This window comes from Anabrus simplex, chromosome 3 (genome assembly GCF_040414725.1).
Source record: "Anabrus simplex isolate iqAnaSimp1 chromosome 3, ASM4041472v1, whole genome shotgun sequence".
NCBI classification, from domain to species: domain Eukaryota; kingdom Metazoa; phylum Arthropoda; class Insecta; order Orthoptera; family Tettigoniidae; genus Anabrus; species Anabrus simplex.
In genome coordinates, this window is record NC_090267.1 from 426346112 (window position 1) to 426372934 (window position 26823).

Here is a 26823-nt window from a genome sequence, read left to right on the forward strand (position 1 = left end):
GTGGGAGGTGCTATATTCAATTATGTGCGTCTTAATTACGAATATGTCGTTGGAAGATGTTAGTACTCAAAGTTCTAGTAACGTAGTATTTCAGGAATTCCATTGTGCTTGCCAGTGTCCTTTAGCCTGAGGCTACAATCGATATAGGTAGTAAATTGAAGCCATTAGTTCCGTAACAGCACAAGTCCACTTCATGACACTATGTGGGAGTTTATGTATTTCTGTAATCATCGAAGTAACACAAGTTTTCAGCATTTACCATTTGTTTGTGGGGTCTTTGAGTTTTATTACTTTACAAGACCATGACATGCGTTGTTCTGGAAGTACAAGTCTTAGCGTGGTTGATAACAAAAACAGTACATAAGCTTAACTGGCATTTGATTATATGGAAAATATTCCCTGTACTCACATTCCAATAAGAGAAATGTTTTATTCCAGACAACTCTGGCTTTACAATTTTGGCATCCTTAAATTGTCGGATGTGCAAAGTTTTATGTATCCTTAAACTGAGCTGGTTGAAAAAATGTGTCGCATTGAAGTCATTTTCTTCTACACCACTTCATCAACGCTGTTGATCCAAATGTAAGGAAACCTTATATATTTATTGATGCGCACACAGCACAAAACAGAAATAATACTTAAGTATTTGAGTCACTTTACTGAACAAGATAAATTTGAGTATATTACCAATCTGTACTCAACGAGAGGGCAGAGGATTCCGGAAATGAAGTGTGGGATTCTGATTGAAGTTATGAGATTGTTTTGTAACTTTTATATTATAACAAAATATTCAATATAAATATGCATATTAGATATTATTTTTATACATTCGAACATTCCTGAACCGCAAATTAGCATATTCCTCTTCCTCTATAAAAATGTAATAACTGAAATAGGTGTTGCAAATTAATGCGTTCCATAATAACATAAATACAGCATATTCAGTAATTTATTATAAGCAAGATTCTTGTGATAATCCATATTTTAGAATACGGCGATATTTGAAATTAGGACAAGTTTTACCATGGAAGAAATCTTCTTCCGAGCTTGTTATTAGCAAGAATTATTAAATTTTTATTGATTTTCTCACAATCTTCTCAACTGGACTTGTATCCTTGTATCCTTATGGAAGTCATGGTTTCAATTGTTTGCAAGTCGGGTATTGACTAGATATCACAAGATCCTTATCATAAGAAATATGCAATATCCAGTTCTGTGTTTCAGCGCACGTAATGTATAGTAGAATGAAATTATGAACACATATAAATTAATTACGCTATAGGCCTATATGACATAAATGACAGAAAGTTACATAAATGGACACTTATCAAAATTGCCTACATATTACATTTCTCATGTCTCCAGTAACGACTGGGCCGTTACAATTAGATGAATATAGCCCTTGTTGTGAACCGGAAGGACTAACATTTCAGTCCGACATATTCAGCAGATGTGGGAAGTGAATTCGAAGTACCATACTTTTCAGAACAAGTGGGTTGAATAGATAGGATATCTTCAGGTAGGGAAGAATATGACTGTTTATAAATGTTGATGGTGAGGCTAGTTGGCCAACGTACCCAGTAAAAAGTGTATCAACTTACCCCGACAAACGTTCTTGCAAATAACTGTTCTTTTTTATCTCACCTAACACCAATATAAACATGAAACAGCTCAAATGTGCTAATACAAACCTTCACTCTACACAGACACCATCAAACCAACTATTTCTCAAGAACAGCCCGTTGTAAACTGTATATTATAAAGGAAAACTCGCAGGTTTTCCAGGACTACAAAAGCGCACTGTAAGAAGACTTGTGACAAGGGCTAAAGGTAAGTTGACCATAATCCTGTCCAAGTGGCACCGGACTGAGTGGCTCAGACGGTTAAGGCGCTAGCCTTCTGACCCCAACTTGGCAGGTTCGATCCTGGCTCAGTCCGGTGGTATTTGAAGGTGCTCAAATACGTCAGCCTCGTGTCGGTAGATTTACTGGCACGTAAAAAGAACTCCTGTGCGACTAAATTCCGGCACATCGGCGTCTCCGAAAACCGTAGAAAAGTAGTTAGTGGGACGTAAAGCAAATAACATGGTTGCATTGTCTAGGTGGCATTCGACACAACTGCAAGGTTACCAGGTTATTAACACTGTGCTAACGTAACACTGTACACAACTAGATCCGACTCTCCTAATACTTATAACATGGCCATACCAAAGCATACGAGCCTCTGGCATATTCTTTTGTACGTTCGCTATTCCAAGGACAGCCCAGACATATTTGTTCGTAATACGGAACAGTATCGTGAGGTCCAGCATCCATCTGAGCATTCGCATTTCTATGGCATGCAAAGATTGCTCATGTTTACGGTGACCGGCCAACATTTGCATCCATAAGGGGCGACTGGGAGCACGACACACTTTTAGACCTTGGCATGTAGATGGGTGGGTATTCTCCGGTCGCAAATGACTCCGGTAACCTGCCTTTACTTTAGCCAGGCGGGCATCGGGAAGTGTCACCATACGCACTGATGAGAGAGCCAAGTTATTTGAATTGGCCTTCTTTGTTTAGATTCCGCAACCAATTTGGATGGTTACATCTATCTGCAGTACGCATTCCATGAACTCAGTTTTCCTAATGTTAAGCTGCAGTCCGTGTTTCGCAAGTGTGGCTTCCAACGGCGTATACGATCATCCATATATGCGGTTCTAGGACATCCGTTGTCACAGTGTCCATGCAAAGGGTGAATAGCAAGGGTGACAGAGTCGATCCCTGATGGGGGCCAGTTCGGATGGGGAAAGACGGTGAGATACCAGCAAGACATTGCACAATATTGATGGTGTTACAATACAAAAGTTGCGCCAAACGGATACACTCTATAAGAACACCATGCTCATGAAGTGTCTTCCAGATGGGGATATTGTCGGGGCCGGTTGCCTTCCCATTCTTCCCCTTACCGATCGTCTGCGATTGAAATCGATGGATCTGGTCCATATACGTTATTGACTCTTTGAATCTGTGATGGGACAACCCGTCGTTGATCTTAGAGAAGTAGCTACTCTATCTGCTCAGGACTTCAGCCAAATCTCGGAGGATTTGTTGGGTTTCGTCATTAAATGACTTGATCGAAGTCTTGGATTAACCCATGGCGGGAATTCCAAAGCGAAAGATTTTGTTCGTCCTCTCTGGTGTATCCAGTTGCTCGGATAGCTCTGCGTAGTGCTGGACTGTAGTTGTTGCAACAGCTCGTTTCATTGCAGACTTCAGGTTTTTGTACTGATAGCGATCGACGCTGAAGCGTGAGGCTTGCAAGGACTTGTATGCCAGCTTCTTCTCCTTGATCGCTGCCTGCACGGCGTCAGTCCACCAACAAACTTGCTGTCAAAAAATCGCCTGCCAGGCTTCATATTTCCGACAGTATCAGCTACTACAGCATAAACGTATTCTACGACACTATTCCAGAAGGCATCTACCGATCAGTGTGAGAAGAGCGTCGACCACCTCCCTCTTGTGCTGAGGTAGCTTCCACCACTTGATGCGTTCATGCCCAGTCATGCGGCGTTTTTGTTTGTCGTCCAAGGTCAAGCAAGAGGACGAGGACCAGGAGGTACTGTTGGGATGCAACGTTACCCGATGAGATGACTTCAACGTTCATGATAAGTTTGAGGTTGCTGCACCGTATCAGCCAAAGTTACAGATGATAAGTTTGGCTAGCCGTTTCTTGAAGTAGGTGTTTGCAATGACAAGATCATAGACCGTACACTGAGCGTCTCAGCGCCGAGGGTTGGGCGGTGGGAAATAAACTGATACCCTAAAGGGGCCAAAGACTTCGGTCAGATAAGCTCCTTTAGGATGGTAATCGTCCCGTAATGGAGGAAATGCCACTAGAACTTAAGAGGGAGCGTCTTTAATCCATGCCAGGTGTTGCTGCAAAAGGCGTCTATTCCTCAGATTAGGAGCGACCTCTTATATTTCCAACGGCAGATGGTGCGACACATCAGTTGAGAAGTTTTCTCTGTCACATCAATTGACATGACTGATCAGGTAAATGATCAATTAACATACGTTAAATTTAATTATAATAATAGTAGTACTGTAAAATAACTGGAGACTTACAATTAATTGCTGAATCATAGTTGGGTGGTTTGGAGCAGTTAGCTGATGATGACGTAGAAGGACATTGTATGTGCACTGTAGGAATATACCGACAGTTCTGTTTTACACTTACCGAAAATGAGATTTTGAAAATACGAACAGAATTTCACGCTCTAAAAACCTATTATACTAAAGCACGGCAGGTATATGAATATGTCAAATTATTAGAGTCTTCATAACTCAGTATCGTTCATAATGGAAGGTAAAAATATGATGCAGTATGAAATCTTCGTTATCTACACTACTTACAGTATAAACGCCCATGATAATGACACAAACTTTCAGTGGCACAAACGAAGAAATTCGCAATCACTCATTATGTCATTCTGTAAAGAGCCTGGTTAACAACGGCACGCAAGCAACGATGTTCTGACGACACACAGCGTTCCATTTAAAACTGCAACATTGGTGTAGGATGTAGCCTAGTAGCTACGTAGAAGTCCAATTCGTTGGATGCATGGTCAGTGTACTGGGTTTCAGTTCAGAGGATCCCGGGTTCCATTCCCGGCCGGGTCAGGGATTTTAATCGCTTCTGATTAATTATTCTGACTCGGGGACTGGGTGTTTGTGTCCGTCCCAACACTCTCCTCTTCATATTCCCACAACACTACACTACCAACCACCACAGAAACACGCAATAGTGATTGCATCCCTCCATATAGGGTTGGAGTCAGGAAGGGCATCCGGCCTTTAAACAGGGCCAAATCCACATGTTCTACGCAGTTCACACCCGCGACCCCACAGGTGTGGTAAAACAGTAGGAAAATAAAAAGAAGAAGTAGCTACGTAGAAATAAAAATGTCAGCACAGGATAGGATGGCATGAAGGGCTGCCTACTCTTCCCTCAAACACCAACTGGACAGGATCTGGGTGTCTTAAGATGTGTCCTATCATTCTGTCTCGTCTTCTGGTCAAATTTCGCCAAATCGATCTCCTCTCACCAATTCGATTCAGTCTCTCTTCATTCGTGATTCGATCTACCAATCTCACTTTCAGCATTCTTCTGTAACAAAACATCTCAAAAGTTTCTATTCTCCTTCTTTCTGAGCTACTTCTCGCCCATGCTTCAGTACCATATATTATCACACTCCAGACCAGGGCGTCTCAGAGTGCATGCACTATGCACGGTGCAAAAGACGACTTCGCTTGGTTGACCAGAGTGCAGACCCCAACTCCTCGATTTAGAGCAATAGCGCTGTCTCTCTCTTTCCCCACGCCTGTCGCGTTCGCTCCGCCTGTCTCCCTCTTCTTCACTTGCTCCTTAGCGCTCCAAATCCGAGCCGAGCTTAGCCGAGTAGCCCAGAGAAGAAGCGTTGGTCCGAGGCGAGCCGAATGGGACCGATGCACTGTGCACAGAAACTCTGCGCCTCAATTTGCACGCGTGAGATTTTGGGCATTTGAGAGGCCATGCTCCAGACGAAAGTCTTCGAAAACGTCTTTCTAATTCCTATATCAATGCTCGAAGTGAGCAAATTTCATTTCTAGAAAGACCTTCCTTGCTTGTGTTAGTCTGCATTGTATGTCCTCTTTACTTCTGTAATTATTAGTTATTCTACTACCCAAGCAATAATATTCATTTACTTCCTTTAAAGCTTCATTTCCTAATCCAATATGTCCTGCATCACCTAACTTCATTCGGCTGCACCCCCTTTTTTGTTTTGGATTTATTTTCATCTCGTACTATCGAGGGCTTTGTAAAGAAGCAGCAATCCAGAAAGGAGTGAGGCAAGGCTGCAGTTTGTCTTCCCCCCTTTTCAATGTTTACATAGAACAGGCAGTAAAGGAAATCAAAGAGGAATTTGGAAAGGGAATCACGAGAGGAAATCAAAACATTGAGATTTGCCGATGATATTGTCATTTTATCTGAGACTGCAGAAGATCTCGAGAAGCTGCTGAATGGTATGAACGAAGTCATGGGTAAGGAGTACAAGATGAAAATAAATAAGTCCAAAACAAAAGTAATGGCGTGCAGTCAAACGAAGGCAGGTGATGCAGGAAATATTAGATTAGGAAATGAAGTCTTAAAGAAAGTAGATGAATATTGCTACTTGGGCAGTAAAATAACTAACGATGGCAGAAGTAAGGAGGAGATAAAATGCATATTAGCACAAGCAAGGAAGAGCTCTCTTAAGAAAAGAAATTTGCTCACTTCAAACATTGATATAGGAATTAGAAAGATGTTTTTGAAGAGCGTGGCATTGTATGGAAGTGAAACATGGACGTTAACTAGCTCAGAAAGAAAGAGAATAGAAGCTTTTGAAATGTGATGTTACAGAAGAATGCTGAAGGTGAGATGGATAGATCGAATCACGAATGAAGAGATACTGAATCGAATTGGTGAGAGGAGATCGATTTGGATAAATTTGACGAGAAGAAGAGATAGAATGATAGGGCATATCTTAAGACACTCAGGACTTGTTCAGTTGATTTTGAAGGAAGTGTAGGTGGTAATAACGGTAGGGGTAGACCGAGGTATGAATATGACAAACAGATTAGAGCAGATGTAGGATGCAATATTTACGTAGAAATGAAAAGGTTAGCACAGGATTGGGTGGCATGGAGAGCTGCATCAAACCAGTCTATGGACTGACGACTCAAACAACACAACTCATTTTCCAGGACTGTGTTCGTACCAATCAGCAGATCTTCTGCAGACTCAGATAAAATAACAAAATCATCGGCAAATCTCAGGGTTTTGACATTATTAAAATATATGAATCTTGAAATGGGTTGAAGATGGTTTTCAGGACCGGACTGAGTGGTTAAGATGGTTAAGGCGCTTGCCTTCTGACCCCAACTTGGCAGGTTATATCCTGGCTCAGCCGGATGATATTTGAAGGTGCTGAAATACGTCAGCCTTGTGTTGGTACATTCACTGGCACTTAAAAGAACTCCTGCGGGACAAACTTCCAATCCTTCGACGCCTCCAAACATCGTCAAAAAGTAGTTAGTCGAACGTAAAAGCAATAACATTATTATTATGAATTTCAGGAAGCTGGTAACGTTGACTGTGTTAATGTGATAATTCAACACCTGATGTAGCGGGAGATTTCGAAATATTTCAGGTGTTTCCTCTGGAAAATAGTGTGCATTCCGTGATGAGATGATGTCCCGCTTGTATTGCTTTTCAGGATAGCCACAAAGTGCTGTGGGAACCTTCTTTATCCTGTGGAGGTAGAATTGGAAATTTCCATGATTCGTTAAAAACTTCGTAAGTACTGTATATACTCGCAGTTTGGCCATAGTTGTAGAGAGAGTCTGTGGAAAATGAATAGTTCGGTGTGGGCTGTAAATTCAGCTGTGGTTGTGGCCTTAATACGTAGACTCTGGTCTGAAAATGGGAAGAATACGGTAAGTAATTTTCAGGACTGTCGACGTTGGGGTTCAAGCCCTCCATTTCCCAGGTTCATAACCCGTCCCATAGCCAACTCGCTCTATCCCCAAGTCGGAACTTCAGTCAGTTTCATAATTCAAGTTTACAGTTACATGAAGTGGTCACTGAAGGGACACCAGATCTGCCACAATCAACACAATCGTGCCAACGACGGAACAATGCTAGTTGCTTTACGTCGCACCGACACAGATAGGTCTTATGGCGACGATAGGACAGGGAAGGCCTAGGAAGGAATGGGAAGGAAGCGGCCGTGGCCTTAATTAAGGTACAGCCCCAGCATTTGCCTGGTGTGAAAATGGGAAACCACGGAAAACCATTTTCAGGGCTGCCGACAGTGGGGTTCGAAGCTACTATCTCCCGAATACTGGATACTAGCCGCACTTAAGCGACTGCAGCTATCGAGCTCGGTACGGAACAATGAAAACATAAACAATCTCGTTTCAAAAGTTGTAATTTTTCATTGTCTCCAAAGAAGAACTTATTTCCTCACTTCTACAAAGTAAACTCCAACGGAGTGTGCCGGTGTAACGCCCGCTGGTTTTAAAATAAAGTACGTACAGCATGATAGGAATTGTCGATATAAACTACCCAGTCAGTACGGGTGCAAACGTTTATTGCTGGCATGTTATTTCATAATTCTAAAAATAATAAGACAATAGGGTTTCATTATTTTAGTTTTTTGCGCTTAACCGACACATGTAGGTTTTATGGCGATGATGGGATGGGAAAGGGCTAGGAGAGGTAAGGAAGCGACCGGGACCTTAATTAAGGCACAACCCCGAGATTTGCCTCATGTGAAAATGAGAAATCATAGAAAAACCATCTTCAGGGCTGCCGACGGTGGGGTTCCAACCCACTATCTCCCGAATGCAAGCTCACAGTTCCGCAACACTAACCGCACGGCCAACTTGCTCGGTGTTTGAGTTCATTTTCACTTCTACTTCTGTTATCATCATCAGCGGCCGGATTTTAATGGCATGTCATCTTTTAACTTTTGCATCATACACATTGCCACTTTTATAAATCCTGATTACAGAATTGCCTATCTGTATATTAAAAGAGTTTACTAAAAACAGATTTGGCATATCGTCCGTCCGTTCTACTGGACCGATTTGCTTTATTTTTGTTTTATTCTCTCCGGAATTACCTACCGATGAATCATAGGACACTGACAGGTCTCGAAGTTTAGCCAACTTTGAGTGACCATAAAATCAAATCAGTAAACGATCACTGCAATAATTGCAGGCGAAGGTTTACCCTAACCCGCAATACATTTTGTACTTAGCAGGTTGCTAAGCGACTAACACTTTCATTAATATCTATATAAATAAAGTTGTAGAGGGTCCCCAGGTCTGTAATTTCCTTTGTTTTACCAATTTTGCAGATACTTATCCGTTTCAGGTCAACTCAAGACCGAATCGACGGTTTTTATTTTTCGTGTCTGTTTGTCTGTTTTTTCCACCATCACGTCGAAACGGCTGGGTAGATGTCAACCAAACTTCATATTTAGAGTATACTCATCCCGAGGAAGGTTTCGATATGCATATCATTTTAAAATCTTCGAATAGACGGGGGTTTATAGGAAAACCAGAACGGTTTTCTCCCATTTTATCTTATACTATTGATTTTCTGTAAACTCCGTGGACCGTATGTGAAACGTCTCTTCACTATACACAACTTCAGTTATTTTCATAATTTACCTTACTCTTCAAATTACGAAGAAAGCCTCAATTGCTACACGGAGAAATTTACTATTTTCTGCGGGTATCATGCTCTGCATTGTGTGACTGACAGACGGACAACGAATATATAGGTTACCATGGCAACGTCTCTGACTGCTTGTCAGCAGGGAAGTGATGCATTGCTATTTTCCTCATGATTCCTTTAAATTTGTGGTTGTTCCTTGGGTAGAAAGGAAGAGAGTCGACAATCGGCCGTTCTGAGGGATATTGGCGGAATATCACTGGAGGTTATAACCGTCCTCGAATAACTCAAGTAATAACACAATTAGTAATCTTCTTATCTGATTTTTAATAACATTGTAAGTATCAGTGCGGCATTTGGTCTGTTCATGAATACTGGCAAGAACAAGCTGACTGTATTATCGAAAAGGAGGCCTCCTGCACATCCACAGTTATTCAAGAAGTGTCATCCTTGAAATACTTTGGGACGATAGTGAACGAGCATTGCGATTCCAAGAATGAAATCTCATCCAAGATCGGGCAAGCCAAAAATGTGTTCGCCAGTATGAGGCCCTAAACACTAATAGAGATCTCAACCTTCAGCTCCGATTTCAGATGTTGTGATGTTATGTTTTCCCTTTCCTTCAAGGCTAAACGCTCAGCTCTTTGCTGGAGAGATGGATTGAAGTTTTCATAATGTATTTGTACAGAAGAATACTTAGAATATCTGGATATAAAGGAAGACTAGTGAGAGTCTTCAACTTGTTAAATAAGAAAAAAAAGCTTCTAACAACCATCGAGGAGCGAAAGCTCAGGTACATGGGGCATATTATGAGGAGTGAACGATATGAACTTCGACTCATCATCGAGGAGAAGATTAAAGGACGACTATCTCTGGGGAGACTGATACATTTCAGGTTTAAGACTTGAGCCGTTGTTATGGGCGGCCTCCTATTGAAATATTTCGAGTTGATGTTTCACGAATAATCATGATCAATTGGATCACCAACCTTCGTAAGGAGAAGGCGTCCTGAGGAGAAGAAAAAGGAGGAGAAGAAGAAGAAGAATTTAACATCCCCGACAAGTAATCGAACCTGGGGCCTTCTAAACCGAGGGCCAGTACACTGACCATTTATCCAAGTAATGGACTAGATTTTCAGTCATCTACGCAGGTGAGGCTCCTCTGACAGGCAGTTTTCTCTTTTTAGAATTCCAACTCCCTTTAAGATGGGTTACCTCTTGATGAACAATCAACACTTGTGCCAGTAAACTGGTAGTAATGTGATAACATTACCTGAAGATCTTGAAGGCAGTTTCAAATTGTAAATGTCGCTCAGGTTGGCTCTATGTAACCACAGACCGTAGCTCCGTTCCGCAGCGGTGTACTGCGTTCTGGGGCGAGTCTTCACTCACCCTTGAAATTGAATAAACTCACGAGTAGTTGCAAGAACATTCCTCCACTGTCTTCTACCGAGATCGGCGTAACGGACAGGGAATGGCTGAACTTTTTTGAGGCAAGGCAAATCATAATCAGGGTGAGGACTTTGATGACCTAACAAATGCCGAAAAATGACCTATAAAATGAGAGAGAAAAAAACTAAAAATATGAAGGAAAAGATATATGTATTAAAAAATATGTGCAGTATCCGTATTACTGTCCGCTTCTGTGGTGTAGTGGTTAGTGTGATTAGCTGCCACCCCCGGAGGTCCGGGTTCGATTCCCGGCTCTACCATGAAATTTGAAAAGTGGTACGAGGGCTGGAACGGGGTCCACTCAGCCTCGGGAGGTCAACTTAGTAGAGGTGGGTTCGATTCTCACCTCAGTCATCCTGGAAGTGGTTTTCCGTGGTTTCCCACTTCTCCTCCAGGCAAATGCCGGGATGCTACCTAATTTAAGACCGCGGCCGCTTCCTTCCCTCTTCCTTGTCTATCCCTTCCAATCTTCCCATCCTCCCGCAAGGCCCCTGTTCAGCATAGCAGGTGAGGCCGCCTGGGCGAGGTACTGGTCATCCTCCCCAGTTGTATCCCCGACCCAGAGTCTGAAGCTCCAGGACACTGCCCTTGAGGCGGTAGAGGTGGGATCCCTCGCTGAGTCCGAGGGAAAAGCCAACCCTGGAGGGTAAGCAGATTAAGAAAGAAAGGGAGAAAGAAATCCGCATTACTTTCAACACTTCAGAAAACAGTATTTAAAAATGTCTTTCTTACAAGCAAAATTTATATTCTGGATACCGTATGTTTGTCTGGACCCACATGTTGCAAAATCATTTTTCTGCTTCCTTTTTTTTTTTTTTTTTTTTACGTCGCACCGAAACAGATAGGTCTCATAGTGACGATAGGGCGGAAAGGCCTAGGAGTGGGAAGGAAGCGGCCGTGGCCTTAATTAAGGTACAACTCCAGCATTTGCCAGGTGTGAATGTGGGAAACCACGGAGAACCATCTTCAGGGCTGCCGACAGTGGGGATCGAACCCACTATCTCCCGAATGTAAGTTCACATCTGTATGCCCCTAATCGCACGGCCAACTCGCCCCGTTCCTTTATTTTTTACTTATTTCCCAGAAAGGTATCTGATCTTCTGCAGAATTCGCCAAATTGTGAAACATTTCCTTTCATCTTTGCCATTCTAACACTCGAAGTGAATCACACACGAATAAATACAACTCGGACTGTGTAAAACGAAACTAACAAACACATATACACTGCCTGACAAAAATATTGAAGCAACCGGAAGAGGAGTAGGAAACGAAATTGAACTTCACGCGCTGAGAGGGTATATGATGGTATTTCAGTGATTACAACATCAAGTCAAATTTGCAAAGAACTTGGTAGTACCATCCCACATATCGGTATGACGTTGTACCCCTTCTGGCCTGGATATATGCTCTGATTCTGTTGGGAAGGATGTTATAAAACCGTTGTATCCTCTCCTGGGGCAAGCTGTCCCACAACTGTTGTAACTGGACCTTGATATCCTGGTTATTGGCACTGGGATGGAGTTGACGTCCGAGTTAGTCCCACACATATTCTATCAGGGACAGATCTGGGGAACTTGCTGGCCACAGGAGTACTTCAACATCACGTAGACAATTCATAGGGACACATGCGTGTGTGGATGAGCATTGCCCTTTTGAGAAATTGCACCACGCCACTGTCGCATGAGAGGGAACACATAAGCAGTGGCGGCTGGTGCAGAAAATCAGTTGTGTGCTGTAACCCATCCCCACTCCAAAAAATAAAAATATTTGGGAACATACTGGTATGTGGTTTTCAAGAGGCTCTCCACTTAGTTTTCCACACTGAACAAACTGGAAAACAACCCCAACACATATACACATTCGTCATAAAGACTATAAAACTACATAGTTAAACGCACAATAACGCCTGCAATGGCAAAATATTAACGAACTCAAACACTTGGTATGAGCGCGCAAAAACAGAACTTCTCAATGTTACCAACATCATTGAAATAAAACCAGCAACGTCGTAATGCAAAATCACATGTTATGTTTTATAGTGACATTTATAAACTAGACATTTTTCATTAAAGAAAATCACAATATCATGTCCTTATTTTGACAACATAAAAAGTACAATTTTTATGTTTCATCGGTTCACAAAGGTGGTTATGGAATAGGCAAGTTGGTAGTATTCTATCCTCTTTGGTATTAAAAGACCTGGCGGGAACAGCTCTACAGTATTTTGTTTTCCCGTTTGCTTTGAGCGATCCCCTCTTAACCCATTTGTTCCCAAATTATTTTATATTATATCTTTTTGATAATTTATTATGCTTTTGCTCATAGAGGATCCCAAAACTGCAGTAAACGTGTTAAAATAATCTTACGAAATTTCTAAGTACGTTTTTCCGCATGTTCTATTAATGGAACAGCGGGCATGAACGGGTAGGTTGTCTCTTCAACAACGAATTTTGCGTTTACGTGAGTTTTCATGTATTTATGGCCCTCAATTGAACATTAAATAAAATAAAAACACACTTTATCTACAACTTAAATAGGCTACAGGAAATATTGTAATCAGCTGGAAATAAACACGCTCTGCTGTCTTTAGTAAGGAAGATTCACATGATAAGCACCGTTCTACAGCCGTGAAGTCTTTTCTCTTCATTCTGTTTCTAGTCTTTGTCTCACATGCCATGAAATGCTGCAAAATAGTTGACATGAAGTGCTACGTCACATTTCCTGCACATTTTTGAAGTGTTTTTCTTATAATGTGCGCATCTGAAAGCTACTGCATGTTTTTTTTTTGTTGTTGTCAAAACGCACTTCATCTGAAACTCTTGTTTACTGGTCAGAGCTGCTTTGGTGATCGGCCTATGAAAGCACTCAAACTATATTTTTGTGGATATGGTACAGCTGTCCTACTAGTAAATGCCAGCAATCAAGTGGTTGGTCTTTATACTTTCTGGAAGAGCGATAATCAACCAAGCATTATTCGCAGACACATTTAGAGGAAATGCAAACAATGCCCAGTAACATTTCTTCATCCTTGTGGAGACTAATGACCCCAACCTTTTCGTTGATGCGATCACGCCACCCATGTACGTGTTGTTCACTGTTCCTGCCAGATGAGGAACATCTCTTTTTCTCTTGAGTGACCTGTTCCTCCGCTTTGCTGTTCCAAGACGACTAACACTCCTGCCTGAGTCGAGGCTACGGTAACAATTTTGTTGTAATTGTACCGGATAAGAGTAATCCCACCTTCAGCGTCGGTTAACTAATGATGTGATCCTCTTCCCCTCTTGGATAACTCTTTAGCATTCATCAGCTGAATTCCCCCTAACCTGTTTCGACGAACTGTTCCCGTACAATTATCTCCATTTTTCTAATAATCTTATTAGCTATACATCCCACTAACTACTTTCACCATTTTCGAAGACACCAAGGTGCCAGAATTTAGTCCTGCAAGAGTTCTTTTACGTGCCACTAAATCTACCTACACCAGGCTGACGTATTTGAGCATCTTCAAATACCACCGGACTGAGCCAGGATCGAGCCTGCCAAGTTGGGGTCAGCAGGCCAGCACCTCTGTCTCAGCCACTCAACCCGGATTGTCCATTTTTCTGGAGTTCCTCCAAAAGTTTGAATGAGGTGAAAGGTCCAGAACTACGGATCCACCTATACCTACTCCAATATCAGGCGTTGTGTTTCCTGTACTGGCTCCTTGACATGGATTTGAACTGCGTAAGTCAACTGAATGGACACACTTTTCATCAGATTTAGAATGTTCACTGTTACACTCATTCGAACCTAAATGTATAACTACAACTTCTAGGTCTATGATTCCCTGTACAGTTGCCTCCGCGTGACAACGGATTTGGTTGCCCGATAAGTTGTCAATATCTTGAGCAGCTTTATTCCCACTATCTTCATCTGACCCTAAGTAATTCTCTGGTGGCCCAATAAACATATGTGTCCAAAGACAGGTTCAGTCTCCATTTCATTCAGACATTCTTGTATCTCATGAACTGACAGTCTAGAGCGAAACAGAAAATTTCTGGATGACTAAATTAGAAAGAATTTTATAACAACTCTAAACATCAACAGTACTCATGTCCTTAGTGCCCACAGTGGAACAAGCTAGCAATCATAAACCCCATGTCATTCATGCCCGCTGTTCCAAAAATGGAACATTTCATTATTACAGCTCAGGAAAGTTATTAACAAATCGAGTAACACAGTTTTAATGTTATGTTTGGTTAACTACAACTCTAGTCTTTCTATTTCCACAACTACATTGACGAGAATGTGTTTCATGTTTATGAAGCAAGCAAAAACTTACCCTTTGCACGCTGCTAATGTGGAGGCCATGTTTAAAAGCACGCATTTGTAAACAAAACAGCTGAGAAACACCTGATTATCGCTCAGCGCAACACAATCTTGCTAACTCAAATGATGTGAAGTAAAATATCCCCTCAAAATTATGCAATATACCTATACAACAACTTTTAAGAAATGTTCCATTTTTGGAACAGCGGGAACAAATGGGTTAAATACTACCGCTGAGTCAAGAGGGTGCCAGCTGCCATGTTCTCATATCGGTCGTAATGCAAGTGTGACTAGTGCTAGTGCTGCCTCTCTGTGGTCGAACGAAGAATCGCTGTGAAGTGATGTCTTGGTTGTTTCCACAGCCTATCGGAACACATTCTCTTTGAATCGGAAAAGTTCGGCACGCATGCGCAAAAGGCATAGCTCCTGGTTTCTGGCTAAAAGCTTAGAAATTCTCGCTGAGCTGTGATCGCACAGCACCCGGCGTGGAGCGCACCAGTAGTTACCTGGTTGTGACTGGAGTTGAATAATTTCCTTTTCTTTGGCTGACGTCTTTCTCAATGCACTGTATTTGATTGTAGATAATATTTTTAAACTAATTTATTTTACCAATAGGCAGTGTGCTGCAGCACTTCAGCACATAAGGTACGGCCCCAAGGACGCAGGATGTCCGTGACGTACCATTGTGCCGTCAGAGTTCCCTCATTCACTACCAGCCGTGACCTGAAGTCATAGCCGATGTCTCCCCACACCATGACCCCAAGAGTAACACAGCTGTGCCTCTCCAGAACATTGGAAGAATGGGACCTCTTCCTAGGTTGTCGCCATACTCGCAGATGATGGTCATCCGGGGTAGTCCAGAATCTTCATCACTGAACACAATGCGATGGCTTCCCGGTCACGACATCACTCCAAATGCAGCCGTCAGTATACGCATGGGACGGTGATTCCCTAGTCCGGCTGCTGCTAGTCTCCGATCAATGGTCGGAATGACACAGAATATTGCAGGGAGTCCATTACTTGTTCTCGGGTGGTAGGCGTTGATGTGAAGGGGTTGCGATGTGTTTGATGCACAATACGGCGATCCTCCCTTGTGGTGGTCAGACGTAGTCGACAGGAACTTTGACGACGAGTATGCCAGCCCTTACGTTCCCAGGCAGTCCAACATCTGGCCACTGTCACATCCGAATGCCCTACAAATCTGGATATTGCACGATTCGACCAGCCGGCCAAATGGAAACCCACAACTCTATCGGGTGCTGATAACTCTCTCCCACACGAGTACGCGGCATCCCGTGTCCTTCACAGCGATCGGTCAACATCTGACGCTGTTCAACATCATCAATGTCCCACTTCAGTCGCACGGGTGTGATTCTGACGCTGTTCACGTCTCTTATATATCTTACTAGGCCTGGTAACAAAACTAATGCACTCTGGTGGTTGTTCTACCTGTCACAGGGAATTACAACTCTAATCATGTACATACCCGCCGATTGTGTGTATATGTACGAAGCTTAATTGACATCCGACCATTTCTTCTGGTTGCTTCAATTGTTTTTTTTCAGGCAAGGCTTGGGCACTTCAACAACTTGATTTAAATGTGAATTTGTACCTACTACAGTGATAATACTTCCGACTCTCATCGTAAGCCCATCCAGTTTAGAAGCAATGTTTCGTCGTTCGCTAGGGATGTAGATTTCCAAAGAGTTCTGATAAGGGTTGTAGAAGGTCAGTTTATTTCACGGTTTTTGAACTGAGTACTGAACCTTTTGATGTTTCAGTATTCTCATTTATTGAAAGCTCGGATTATATTCATATATGTTGATTACTGACGTAAATACATAAAAATGACTAAATAATAACGCAAATTAAAGGATAAATGGGTTGAAAAGAATCGCTTAAAATGACAAAATAATGAGGTAAAATAAAAACACTTAAAAGTGAAAAATGGCAAAAAATGACGAAGAAATAAAGTAGAGGACCCGTGCGCTGCTCCGCAGCATTCGTTATAAATGCAGTAGGTCAGATAACTCGTCCTGATATGCCTATCGTAGTGTTTTGCTTGCCATTTTCAATAATTTTATGATCATTTGATAAGAAGCGTGTTATGGTATGCCACAGTTCGTAGTCGGAATTCATCCATTCTGACGTCATCATGCCATCTGTTTGGTAAAAGCCTATCCATATATTCGCTTGTTTATCCTGCAATTCTTGATGTAAAGCTTGGTCTTTGTGTCGTAGAACGCAATGGAATTTTTAATCGCAATTTTTTAAATACAGAACGGTTGTCTTGTGAGCTCATAGGTTAGTCTCGAAGGAGCGTGTTTGTCAGGCAATGGCCTTCATTCTTTCTAGTACAGCTAGATTATCCTTCTACAGATGTTCCCAGATAATGGCTATGGCGTATGTCATAAATCATGATGGGGTCTGTTTGTACGTAGACTTTTTTCTATTAGCAGCATGTAAGTTAATAGGAACGTTCTGCCATCTGTTGGGTATATTTAGAAGCTTGAGAAGGTCAGAGAATCAAAGAGTATCTAGCAGAGAATAGTATTCTTCAATCATCAGAGGAAATGGCTTCACAGGTAGTAATCAAACATGGTTGCCTGCACTTACTAAGGATGAAAATCACACATATATCCGAACTAGCAAATGTACCCGTGCTTCGCTACGGTATTCTGCATTGTATCCGAATATTGAAGTAAATACTGTACCTGCTGTAAATAAGATAGTTTTAAAATTGCATGTCTCTTAGCGTTATCCGAGAAACAGCATGGAGAGGTCCCAATACGTTGTTTCCAATGTAGAGTGTTTGTTACGGATTTGTGATAATAACGGCAGGCTCACTTGCCTACTGTCATTCGCAATCGGGTTGGGAAGTTTACATTATAATTGCAGGCCCCAATGTTTACTGCGCAGTTAAAATCGATTTGGGGAGTTTTCGTTACAATGGCAGACCTCCTTTCCTACTTCCAGACATGTCACAGTTGAGGAGTTTTTATTATAATGGCAGGAAACTTCCCTACAACCAGTCGAAATTGAGTTGTGCTGTTGTCATTATAATGACAGGCTCCTTTTCCTACTGCCAGCCAGCTAACTGCCAGTCACACCAAGTTGGTGAGTTTCCATGAAAATAGCAGGCCAGTATGCCTAATGCCAGTCACATTTTACATACGTACATTTGTTTATAATGGCGGGCACGCTTGCCTCCAGTCAAACACAATCGGCTAGGAGAGTTTTAAACAAAACTGCATGCTCCCTTGTCTTCTGCAAGTCAGATCGAGAAGTGCGTTATTCATTAGAATGGTAGGGCTTCCTTACTAATGCCAGTTACACAGGAATTGGAGAAGGACCCCATTCCTACTGCCAGTCAAAGTCAGTGTGGGGAGTAGTGATTACAATAGCAGACACACTCTTTCTTGATCGCTACAAATCGACATCAGTGAATGTATATAAGTTAGATCGACATACGAAAGTATATGCTTGTTTACAATATTGCAGATCTTCGTTTACATATTAACTGCTACTACACGGTACGTTATATCGAGAAAGGATTGTACCATAAGACACCGGATTTAGCAGCCTAAATGGCTGGTCCTATGATATCTCATCTATTCATTGGTCAGATTGAGTTAGACACGTTGAATAGGGTAACATTTGTGTAAGATTATCTCACATTGTATTACTTCTCGGATAATTATGTGACAGCTACATACATAGCATTTGGCTCGTATATGGCTACTGGGTGGGCCAATTTTCGTGTAGAGTTTGATGATTCCATCTCTCCTATAAGTGATTGAAATTATGAATTATGCACGTGAAAAGTCCAAATTAACTAACATCGAGAAATAGAGAAAAATCAAATGTAAAAGGGATACAGATACGACAAAAAGTCATAAGACCAAGGTTGTAGATCACTCCAAATTGAACGGGGGATTGTGACATCCGTTATGTGATAGGACTTCCCGAAGGTCTGCACCATCATTAAAATTGCCTCCATATTTCGATATTCTTCGTGGATAAAAAGAGAAAACTTTAAAGATCTTAGAAGTTTTCCGTCCGTTACAGGCTGAAACGTATAATTTTCCAAATTACAATTTCCTTCTTCGACTGGCAGATTATGCCGCAATCTGGATTTTCGGTGAGGAGGTAAAAATTAGGACTTTCAGGAAACTAAACCAAAAAATATGCAAATGGTCATTATTACCCCTTAAACGGGTAGCTGTACGAAAATTTCGCCAAAATATTCAATGTACAGGCACACAGTCGTTACGATTTTACTTATATAGATAGATAAGGAATCTGCTCCAGGTACAAACCTTTTGGGACATGTCCGCTCGACTTAACCTGCAAAACGGACCGTTCATTATACCTCCCTTATTAATCCTCCTGCCGAAGAAATGCATATGAAGAAAAAAGTTTTAGAAATGGATTTCCATCAAGTTTTGGCGATTTCCAGTCAGGTTGGTCTTGTACTGTACTGCATATATTTTGTAGGAGTAAAATCACCATTTCGGTTCCCTATAAATCGCCAGTCCATTCCAGGAACGTGAAATGTTATTGACCAATAAAACCTACCATTGGACAGGTGGATGCCAAATATAAAGTTTGATTCAATTATCTTCAGTAGTTTCAAAGTTGTAAGAAATACGCTTTACACGCACCCGCTCTTGAGTTAAGGCCGGTGGGACTTGTACCGAAGAACGGTCCGTTAGTTGATATCTCCCTTTATCAATCCTCGTATTGAAATGATGCACATGAGGAAAAAGGCTTCCATTAAGGCAGGTAGATTTCCATTAAGTTTGCTTGTGTATATTTTGTGGAAATGCAAAATCACAGTTCCTCTTTCGTATAAAACCCCAGTCAGTTCAGGGATTTAGAAACAATATTTTCCCTAAAACCTACCAAAGGCTAGGTGGATTCTAAATATCAAGTTTGGTGGAAATCTATCCAGTAGTTTCGAAGTTATGGACAAACAGAGAAATAAACAGACACCAAAACTAAAGATATGCAGATGGTCATGATTACACCTGAAACGGATAACTGTACGGAAATGCCGCCAAAATAGTCAATGTACAGACACACTGCAGAAGTGCAGACCTTTATTTCGAGAGTTACTGCTTTGAAACTGTACGACGTATCTACAAACGGACCTCACCATCAGACGCTTCATTCACTGCTCTACATGGTTGGTCCTATGACATCTTCTCGTATATCCTCTGGGGTAGATTGAGTTAGTGTCATTGAACGGGGTGAAATTTTTTACAGTTTTCACATACTACTTCATGACACTCATATGACAGCTAGAATCATAAAGGTTGGCTATCACAAGGGTACTGGTCATGTCAATGTGCGTGCAGAATGTCATGATTCTATCTTTCCTATAAGTGTGCCAAATGATAACATATACGTGTAAAAGTAAAAAATCATTTGAAATCGAGAAATACAGCTCTATTTAATATATTAGGGATAGAAATACGACGAAAAGTCATAGGACTAAAGTTGTAGATCTCTCCAAAATGAAACGCCATTGTGCTTTCTGATGTGCCGATCAGCCACCAATTACCCCGAAACGAAGGTCTGCATCGTCGTTAAAATTGCGTCCATGTTTCGATATTTTCTGGGGCCAAAAGTTATACATTTGCATAGCTTAGAATATTTCCTCAAAGAAAAGAGTGTCCAGCTTTCGGGATAAGCACTCGCATACATACGGGGTAATTAAGGAAGATTATAATACAGTTTAGAAAATGGCTTATAACTGAGGACAGCCGGATGACGACAAATATGTAAATACCAAGTGAATGTATTAGAAAATCAAATGCCCCTCAATAAATTATGCTGGTGTGAGTTATGGATATAAGAAAGCGGTAACAGAGGAGAAATTTAGGCGCAGAGATTCTTAGGTAAAATAATTTGAAGACCAAGAAGGCTACTGACTAAGACAATCGTATCATCAGCAGTGCGTATGTTATTAATGTCGTTCCCATTGATACTGATGCCTAGGTTAACACCCTCGACAGCTTCTCTGAACACAGACTCAGTAAACGTTAAAAAGGAGAGGGGAAAGGACACAACCCTGTCGCACAGTTCTCCGTATAGCTATCTTCTAGCTGTAACCCATGCTGAATGGTTCGAGAATAGCTGAGTGAGATACTGAGATCACCAGCATCAATATCAGTAGTTTTCGCAATCAAAACTTGTCAGGAATCGATGAAGAATGCGTACACGTCGACATTCATATCCAGGCATTTCTGAGTCAGAACATTGAACAAGAAAAGGGCCTCGCGAATTCCCAGTCCGTTTCTAAAATCAGACTGGGTATGACCACTTTGGCGTTCACATTTCGCGTGGATACGAGTGTGGATGATTAACAGGAGTACCTTTAAGACATGTGACATTAGGTTGACCATGCGATAATTATCACAGTGTGATGCACCAGTCTTTTAGGTAGGAGTTTTAACTGCGTTAAGGTTAATTCATCTGGCTCGGGGACTATATGTTCGTGTTTGACTCAATATACATCTATTCATTTACACGCAACACACCACGCTACTAACCACCAGAGAAACACGCGATAGTGAATACATCCGTTCATATAGGTTATTTATGGTTATTTCCGGTGATTCCTGGTTATTTCTGGTTATTCGCGGCATCTGGTTATTCCTCGTGTTATTTCCGGTTATTAATCTTTATACCTTGATGTTTCTGATCTTTTCCGGTTATTTCTGGCTACATACCGCGGTATCTCATTATTCCCGGTTATTCCTGGTTATTTCAGTTTATTTCTGGTTGTTTACTGCGTATCTAGTTATTTCTGGTTGTTTATGTTTATTTCTAGTTATCTCTAGATATGTCTGGTTATTTCTGTTTATTCATGCATGGTTATTTCTGTCATATACCGCGGTTTCTGGTTATCCCTGGTTATTTCTGATTATTCATGGTTATTTCTGAATATTCCCAGTTAATCCCGGTGATTTGTGAGTATTTCTGATTTTGTCAGGTTATATAACGCGTTATCTGGTTATTCCTGGTCATTTCTGATCATTTCTGATTATAACCAGGGCATCCGAACGTAAAATTGGGCCACATCCACATTGAGTGTCGACCCCAGTAAATTGACACAGAAGGGCGTTGGAGAGGAACTAATAACAATGATAAAAACTATTTATGATAACTGTTACATCTGTATGAAGACGATAATGGGTAGAACAGAGTAGTTTGGAATTGACAATGGACTAAAAGAAGCGAGTATGTTTTCACCTTTGCTGTTCACAATAGTGATGGATGACATCATAAAGTCAGAAAGGGAAGATTATAGAGGGGAAAGAATGTTTGCAGATGATGATGCGATGTGGGGAGAAGATGAGGAGGAGGTAAATAACAGATGAACCTGCTCAATTGCTGTGAAGAGCTTCAAAGTTACTTAAATACATCCTCTGAATATGAGTTTCATTGATTGTGATTTATTTGCCGCAGAAACCACACGAGATGAGGAGGAGCTGCCCAGTATGAAAAGCGAGTAGGAGATCAATTAGTTGACAGCATCACAAATCTTGAGAAGATTTCACCATAGATTGTAGTTAAAATGAAGATCAAGAGAAGACGTCCTCCCTTCACAGTTGCCATCATCATCATTAAAGACAAGCACCTGAAAAGAAATTAAAAACAACTCAATGGACCTGAAAAGGATTATCCTTTGATGAACAATTCACCTCACAGTAGCAAGAGCCAAGAGTACCATCAAGAAAAAAAGACATCCTAACCAAGTCACCTGATCATTGTTCATCTTCTCAAGATAGTGAATATGTGAGCGACAGAGGTGATTCGTCCTATTTTAGGTATACATTTTCTTGAAACAACCAAACCAACTAAAGATGCTGAGTGTATCGAGTACTCAGAGGACAGACGAGGAGAGGAGTGGATTTTAGTGCACATGTTGCCAATGATGGGCTTACTTCCGCTGCTCTGGAGCAAAACCTGGCAAGTTTAAGTGCGGCTTCTGTAAATAGAGTTAATTCAGCAACCATCAAAAACGTTCTTTTGAGGCATTATTGAACTGTAATTTTTCTGGTTTTTTAAATAATTAGTTGCTCTACAGTATCATTAACATTTTGGTACCTAAGAGAGCAACGTATTCCATATTAGGAGCACTTTTTAAGCACATTATTTGGCATTTCTAAATTTCACTTAATTTTTATGTTAATGATAAATTCAAACATATAAACATGTACTGCATTAAGATAACAATTCTTTCCGCTCTGTAAAAGAAACATACATTGAGAAACAAAGCATTTATAAATCGAACATAAAACGATATTCCATATTTTGTACATTTCCTCTAAATATTTTGAGATGCAGTAGTATTCTGAGTAACAAAGGTCATAAAAACTTGTGTCCGCTTTGCACTGTACATGGAATTACAGCTATTTGTATGGTACGCATAAAAATAACCGTCCAAAAATGATTAACAACACACAAACGGCACTGATTCATTTATTGATCAACAAACTTTTCCTCATTAGATTTTTGACTTTGAAACGGATGAGAGGTAAATTCAAGAGGGAAAAATCAAACACAAGGAACTAATTGTTGCCTTGCATTAGGCATAATTCTGTCCTCATAATAAAAGAACGTCCAAATGATCTATACGTACTATTGTCAAGAGAGCTGAATAGTTCACTGAAGTCGGCAGAGAATTTTTGAACTTGTATTGTGAACTGTTCCTAAGGACGTAGGTTTGTGTATGAAGTCATGTGTGTTGAACTGTTGCACATTATGCAACAGTCATACATTTAAGTCATTTAGGTTGAACTGTTGCATATTATGTAGGATTTCTGCATCAGTTAATACTTCAGTAAAGCATTTCTTCATCTTTAATACATTACACTGTAGGAGTGCGTAAATATGTCGTCCAAACATACATTCCTACAGTGCGGTACAGTAAGGGTTACTTTCCTTTACACGTAAGCATAGGAAAATAAACACAAGGAAAATTGTTCTGATGGATTGCATACCCGTATGTGACTGGAAGGCGTGACCATTTTTTGGGAAATATTGGACAGGAAGAGCATTGTCAGATACGCGGTATTGTTTCTTAAGAGACGATACGTATTTGCACTGGGGCAATATAAGAACCTGACTCTGATACAAGAAGTTGTACCTACTTCATTGACAATACCTCCACCTCCCTCCGTAAACCCATTCTAGATTAACAGTAATACCTGTTCACCTATCAGGAATGTCCGGCCCCATGGCCAAATGGTTAGCGTGCTGGCCTTTGGTCAGAGGGGTCCCGGGTTCGATTCCCGGCAGGGTCGGGAATTTTAAACGTAATTGGTTAATTCCTCTGGCTGGGGGAATGGGTGTATATGGCATCTTCATCATCATTCCATCCTCACCACAACGCACAGGTCGCCTACGGGCATCAAATCAAAAGACCTGCACCAGGCCTCCCCGGAGGCTACACGCCATTATTATTATAATAATAAATAATAATAATGTTATTTATTTTACGTCCCACTAACTACTTTTTAAGGTCTTCGGAGACGCCGAGGTGCTGGAATTTAGTCCCGCAGGAGTTTTTTTACGTACCAGTAAATCTACCGACACGGGGCTGTCGTATTTGAGCACCTTAACCGTCTGAGCCACTCGCCCGGCATTATTATTATTATTATTATTATTATTATTATTATTATTATTATTATTATTATTATTATTATTATTATTATTATTCGTTTTCTACGTAGAGAGGTGTGAACGACACACATTGACATTGATCTGACCTTGAGATAGAAATCACCTGGCCGTGCGGTTAGGGGCGCGCAGCTGTGAGTTCGCATCCGGTAGATAGTGGGTTCGAATCCCACTGTCGGCAGACCTGAAAATGGTTTTCCGTAGTTTCCCATTTTCAACCAGGAAAATGCTGGGGCTGTACCTTCATTAAAGCCACGGCTACTTCTTTCCCATGCCTAGGCCTTTCCTGTCCCATCGTCGCCATAAGACCATCTGTGTCGGTGCGACGTAAAGCAAATAGCAAAATAAATAAAAAAGAAATCACCAGAATAGGCACAAAAGCTGCAGCTGATGAAGGCCCGGATATACTGCACATCTTAAAGGAATATTACAGGTAGGGTGACCAAATGATGAAGGAAGGAATGAGGGAGAAGACAGTCAGAAAAAGGGGGGACATTTCACAATTTTGGAGGACAGCTGCATGTCTAACTGTAATTTTAAAACGACAAATATTATAACATTTCCGAAAAAATTATGTTGCCAATTTCCCCTCTTTTTGTGACCAAATTTACAAAAGTTTACAAAACGCCTTGCGAACGTTACTCCGATCAGGAGATAAGTATGGCTTGTTGTTTTCCCACTTTGCATTATAGGAACATATGTGTTTATTTTTCCCTTTTGCCTTCTCGGGTTTAAATGATGGCTTTCTTTTTTGTAACAAAGTACAGGTACAGTCATCACTATGCGACACCGAATCCATTTCAAACATCACAAAACTTAATTTAAAAAAAACACTAGTTAATACAACACGTCTATGTTGATGCGCTTCGTGCTACAGGTTGGCCACACACGCCATGCTACGAACCTTAGAGCATTAATACGCACATGATCGAAGCTATGGACTAACGGTAATTCGGAAGTCGGAAGGTATATCCGGAACAGTTCTCCAAAGATGCTATAACCTAATCCTTTGCACTTTCAAAGATCATACTGTTGGCAACGGCTACGCTATGTTTCGTCGAAGCTAGACCGGAGGACGGTTGCTCACTGTCAAAATTCGTACCGATGACAATAACATGAAAAAATTCTCGTTTAGTTAGAAAAGGAAACAATTGCGGAACATTTACAAAATACCCTAAAATGCGGGAAGGTTGGTTCTCCTATCCACATGGCAGATCAGTGAAATGAGTGCAAGCTAAATTTCGCGTCGATTACAACCCGCCAACTCATCCATACACGAAGAAATATAGAAATTTGAGGTAACAAGATCCAAGACTGATAAGAAGCATGAATACCCGCGTTTGAAAAGGATTGAGGCGCCAGAGAATATTGAAGAGCCCTATTAAGTCCACGAGCTGTCTGTCACAGCAGGTGGCAGTGTAGCGATCAACATGCTGGCCTATACTGTAAGAGAACATGAGCAAAACCATCGCCGACATCTAACGGAACGAGTTACGGCTAGTCACACGGAACGTGATCCATCGGGACATCCTGTGCCTAAGCCATTTCCAGCAGTACCTGTAAAGATGGATAAATAGGCCCACCTGTTAGTAGGCTTCTGTCTTTGACCTACTTATATAAAAATTTAACCCAAGAAGTGCCAAAAGTTTTTCCCTAAATGCCATGCATTGCACATTTATTTTGTAAACAAATTTAATCACGCTTAGATAGGAAAAATGTAGACAGGGAGCACACCGTATTACTCAGAAAACTTTATTTAACATGATCATGTAATTATTAGATAATTTACTAACTTATTACCGAGCTCGATAGCTGCAGTCGCTTAAGTGCGGCCAGTATCCAGTATTCGGGAGATAGTAGGTTCGAACCCCACTGTCGGCAGCCCTGAAGATGGTTTTCCGTGGTTTCCCATTTTCACACCAGGCAAATGCTGGGACTGTACCTTAATTAAGGACACGGCCGCTTCCTTCCCACTCCTAGCCCTTCCTTGTCCCATCGTCGCCATAAGACCTATCTGTGTCGGTGCGACGTAAAGCAACTAGCGAAAAAAAAAACTAACTTATCTGATAATTATCAGGCGATAAAATGTTTGAAAAACTAAGTAAGTTTTTGTTTTTCACATTTT